Below are 6,000 nucleotides of genomic sequence, written 5' to 3'. Positions count from 1 at the left end.
AAGATCTCATGCACAACTATAGTCACAACTGATAGCAATCTCAACCTCTAACACCTGTCTCCACTGAACTGTACATGCACTGAGTTAACTGATGTATTCTTCAGTTGCTTTATGAGTTAATAATTAGTGAATTAATTAATAATTAATTCACATCACTCATCACTAGTCTATTTGCAGTTACACTAATTACACAGAGATTATCCCGATTATACACTATTGCGGAATACATGCATAATACATGACCTCCTCTACGTTGATCATCAATTTGGCAACATTAAAATCAATGAAACATCAATCGCATGCACACATTAACAAAGTATGTAACCCGGGGAAAGCTTATAGCTGAAAACCCCACACTATCTGTATATTATAATGATTGAGAACATGTAACAATACATAGTACAATACTCCTCACAAGTACTCAATACTATCTCCACCTGTTACACACAAAACTAGCTCAGATCTGAATAAGTCACAGGTTCAAATCTCCTCCACTGCTTTGCCTGCCTCCACTGCACAATCCAAAGTGAAAATCATGTGAGCACAAGCTACAAGTGCCTTGGTATTGGCCCACACTGCGCAGTCCTCATTGGCATAACTCAATCCCACTGATTGTGCAAGATCTCATGCACAACTATAGTCACAACTGATAGCAATCTCAACCTCTAACACCTGTCTCCACTTAACTGTACATGCACTGAGTTAACTGATGTATTCTTCAGTTGATTTATGAGTTAATAATTAGTGAATTAATTAATAATTAATTCACATCACTCATCACTAGTCTATTTGCAGTTACACTAATTACAACTAGTTTAACCAAGTCAAACTGAACACAACTCCATCAACTCCACAATCAACTCCACCAAACTCAACCACATGAGTTCTAACTGAAGTCCTGCATGCAATAGCTCAACTGACCCACAAAGAAAAGCGTATTTCCTTCTGACAGCTGCATGTGCCACATCTGTAGCTCAAACTGAACTGCTCCAAGAGGATAAGATAATGTTTATAGTCCAAATATTATTATGAGACAATAATATTTAACTGTTCTATTTTTAGCCTGGCAGTCTAAAAATAGAAACCTGCCCATATGTCTAAAAATAGAAGTCCATCTATTTTTACCGACATGACCAATCATCCACAAATAACATATTGCAACTCATAGACCATGATCCATATGTCTAAAAATAGACATAGTCTAAAAATAGACTTTGCGCCAAAAAATACCCTGCGGGCCCACTTAGTGAATGCGACTCCTTTCCACTAAGCTCCATCATCTTGTTGCATTCTCAACAACAAGCAGTGGAGGATCTAATGTACTTCATGACATCCTGTTGAAGATTCGGCCAATAGAAATACTTTTGCAGTACTTATACTATTTTCTCGACCCCGAAATGCCCAGCGGCCCGACTGTAGTGCACCTCCCAAATCATCTTGGAACGCTCTCTTGAAGGAACACAAAGGTGTCCTAGGTGGCATAAAAGTGCATCCTAGAGGTGAAAATCTAGAACTTTCTGACCCTCTAAGGGCGTCTAGTATGTGTGGCCGAATTCTGGGTCGCTTTTGTAGAGAAATGGCCATTCAGAATCTCATGCCCATAAGAGTTGAGCACGGTGGTTAACGCCATGGTCAGTGGTCGGCTGAGGCAGTCTGCAACATTATTGGTGTTTCCCTTCTTATAACTTATATTCAAATGGAACTGTTGCAGGTATGTGGATCACTTCTGATGGCGATCATTCAACAACTTCCCTTGCGTCTGTATGAACTAGAGGGGTCGGTGGTCTGTGTGGATGTTTATTTCCTTCCCCAAAATGTAATGCTTCCATTTTCGGTAGGCCTGCACAATGGAATACATCTCTTTGTCATAAGTGGGATACTTCCGGACTATGTCTGAAAGTGTCTCACTGCGATATGCGACTAGATGCCCCTGTTGAGTAAGGATTGCCTCAATAACATAGTCAGAGGCATCTGTCTCGATCTCAAATGTTTGTTGCAAGTTTGATAAAGTGAGCACTGGTGCAGAGCAGAGGCAATGTTTCAACTCTACGAATGCCTTCTGTTGAGATTTAGACCAAAATATTTTTTCTTTCGCTCCTCCCTTGGTGACTTGACTCAAGGGCTAAGTGATATGAGAGAATCCCAACATGAACCTGCGGTAGAAATTGGCAAGACCCAGAAAGTTGCAGAGCTATGTTAGAGTGGTTAGGTCTGGCCAATCCTGAATGACTTAGATCTTGGATGGATCCACATGAACCCACGTTCATCAATAATGTATCCCAAATACTGAACCTGGGTCATGCCAAAAGTTCATTTCTCCAAATTGGCACATAGCTTGTGTTGTCGCAATGTTTGGAGAACTTGTCGGATGTTGTGGAAGTTCTCTTCCCAACTCTAGCTGAATATCAGGATGTCATCCAAGTATACCACTACAAAGGAGTTGGTGAATGGCTGCAAGATGTCATCCATCAGCCTCATGAAGGTTGCAAGAGCATTCGTCAACTCGAAAGGCATAACCAACCATTCGAAAAGGCCCTCCTTGGCTTTGAAGGTAGTCTTCCACACATCAGAGGGTTTGATTGGTGCTTAGTGATATCCAAACTTCAAGTCGATCTTGCTGAAATATTCCCCCCTTTTGATTTGGTCTAGAAGGTCATCAATCCATGGGATTGGGTACCTATTCCGAATAGTGATCTTGTTCAGCGCCCGATAGTCAATACAAAGTCTCCAAGTCCCATCATTCTTGTGTACCAACACGATCGGGCTCCCATAGGGCGATGAAATCGGTCGGATGTGAACTTTCTACAACAGCTCCTAAATCTGCCTCTTGATTTCGTCCTTCTCTATAATGGAGCGTTGATAGATTGGTCCATTGGGTAATGATGCACCTAGGGTCAGATCGATGGAGTGGTTGACCTGATAGTGCAGAGGCACCCCTGTGGGGGAGGTGAAGATGTCCTCGTACTCCTCCACAAACTTGTCCATCTGTTGTTGTCATGTGGAGGGGCCGTGTTTGGAGGTCTTGGCCACCGTCTTCTTCTTTCCCCAAGGGTGTATCATCAGGAATTTTTTTTTTCCCGGTTTTGGAAATGAGCTTCCTGGGTCACCCTACCTTGGCTTTATCCTTTGTTCTATGGTTTTGGGTCACCTTTCCCCTGCTTTGGATTCGCTAATCCAAAGTTTGGCTTCTTCCGTTTAAATTTCTGCTCGATCTTGACGGCGTATCGGTACGTCATACCGAGCGAGGAGATGTCCAAGAACTCCATCTCATCGTGGATGTACCTATGTAGGCAGCCGTGTTACTTGAGTACCAAATGTTTCTTAGAATCATTGATACCCAACTTCGTCCGAAGGGTATGAAAAACATTGGTAAACTCTGGCACATCTTGGTCCCTTCCCTGTCGCAATGTTGTCCACTTTATGTATTTATCATCATAGCTCCCGACAGGGTAGTACTACTCCTTTATGGCATCCCAAAATGAATTCCAAGTGTGTGAAGCTCAAAAAAGTGAGGTCATACTTTTATCCTTCTACTTAGAATAGGTTTCCCACCAGTCCTTGACGTGGGGGGTGACTTTGAGAAGAGAAAAAGTAATATTTTCTTCGCTGGAAAAATCATGAACAAAAAAATATCCTTCTAGCATATTTAACCATTTATCTACGACATCTGCATCTATTTGGCCACCAAATATGGGAATGTCAAAGTTTACTTGTACCTTAAAAGGAGTGGAGCCTCCAGAGTTGCTGCTGGATGTGGATGCGCTGCTAGTGGGCAACCATTGAAGGATATGGAGAATGTTATCCATCATCGTGTTCCTTTGTTTCTCGAGGGTCTCCTCGAGCAATATTTTTATAGGATCTCCTACCCCCTTGTCTTTCTTTTCTTCCCCCATGGGCAGCCGTTAGGGTTTGCGAGGCTGATATTGCAAAGGTTCAACCAGATAGAGCCCTAACTTCTTATATCTCGACCTCGTTGGGGACATGCAAAGAAAAACAGAGAAAGAGAAGACTATTATGATACCACTGATTCAGATTTAAACATGAGTGCAAAAAATTACAGATATAACCATAAATACCAATATGCAGTAGAAACAACACTTCATTTCATTAATATCAAATACTGAAATATGCTTACAAATAAAATGGAACTAAGACTAGCTCGGGCGATTGTAGCTTATCTTTGAGAAGAGATGTGGAAACTACATGTCTCTAAACTGTGTTACAATGAGGCTCAAAGGCCTATCTATTATTGAGAAACAATGGAAAACCCTATACATCCAAAAACCTAACCCTAGGAGATGAAGTGCCAAACTAAAATTGGTACATCAACTTCCTAGGGTCGTAACTTTGGCATACGATCTCCATTTGATGCGCACAATACCTCGTTGAAAAGATATATCTGAGGACTACAAATTTGGATGACCAACACTAGGCAGAGACCCATGTTGGTCCCAATTTTCCCAAAAAAAAAAATTAGGGCCTCAAAACGGCTTCGAAAGTTCAGGACCCGAAAAACTGCCAAAAATAGTAAATTGTGCTACAAATAAGGAAACTGAAAAACTGAAAGAAACAATGGTGGGGGTACAAATGGAATAGGCGGTTGTCCACCAATATCCACCTGGATCACATGGACATGATTAAAACACTTCATTAATACATTCAAATAATTGAAATAAAAAATAAATAAATGAATGTTTGGGTGGGCATGTGGGTTTGGATGCAATCCACGTGCCATCGGCAACTCTGATTTCCAAAAATTATTTTCTTGTGGCCTAAATTCCTCCTCAAAATTTTTCTGATTTAATAACCACAAATAAATTTTGAATGTCTAGTCTTGTCAATGTCTTGAACACTGTTGAAATTGGGTGATCGTAACTGATGGGTTAATGCTCTAGAGTGCAACCAACACTATAGAGGATTTGGGTAATCGGTCTTTGCATTGTTGGGTAATGTTTTGCATTGCATATTATAGAGGGATAGGCTACTTGGGTTCATGCACTGAAGGATTGAGATCAGAACTATGTCGCTAAGAACACTCAATACAATTATACCCAATATGAGATGTGCAAATAAAACAAGGAAAAAATCAATGACAAGAAGTAAGGATTAATTCACTTATTCGAAGTGGGAAATGTTGATTCCAATCCTAATTCTAGTTCTCTTTATTGGTTCCCAAAAATTCCAAACTTCTAATATCCATACCCTATTGAGACTCCAAAAGCACCTAGAGTACCCCAGTGCATTGAAGGGTTGGAACAAAAATACATATCTATATTATCATCTTTTTCAATAGATTCATTTCTAACTACCCTCTACAAGATTTCAAGTCTTAAATTTCTTTCTCTGGTGTCTTTGGGAATCTGGGGTCCTATACCAAGAAACATAAGTCGCTTATCATCCCTTGTAATACTAAATATCACTTCAATTTTTTTCTATATAAAATTTCCATAAGAGTTTTCTCTTTAGAGAATATCGAGACATTAATACTAGACTATAATATGCCAAATGGCACAATGCTTGATTGGATATGCGCCCCATATTATCTAAGTTATTTGAGCTTGAAGAAAAACCTCTTAAGTGTTCCTCTTTCGATCTCTCTCAGTACATTGCAAAACATAAGAACTTACTTTGCATGGCAATACTCTTGGCCCCATGTTGCCAATTCTGGGAGAAAAACAAGTTGTCAAGTTTGTTTTGAGCAAAAAACAATTTCCGATTTAATGTTTCAGATCTAGTTCATCTGATCAATTACATAGTCTTGACTTGTCTTGGAAGGACAATATAATATCACTACGCTGGGAAATTATATGCTTGTTTTCAATCATGTAACAAGCCCTATCCTCTCCTTGCCCTTAGAATTAATTTTTTAGTGTTGATTTTAAGAGATAATTATTTTCCTTCATGGAAATCATTTTGTGTTCTATAGGTAATGGGTATGCGAAGTGTGAATAAATCCTAGTTGAACAAGTACTGTGGCAAAGTTTGGAAACTTGCTTCACA

Source organism: Pinus tabuliformis, chromosome Q (genome assembly GCF_031772625.1).
Source record: "Pinus tabuliformis cultivar Carrire ecotype Pingquan chromosome Q, CPIR1, whole genome shotgun sequence".
NCBI classification, from domain to species: Eukaryota; Viridiplantae; Streptophyta; class Pinopsida; order Pinales; family Pinaceae; genus Pinus; species Pinus tabuliformis.
This window is presented reverse-complemented; position numbering follows the sequence as displayed.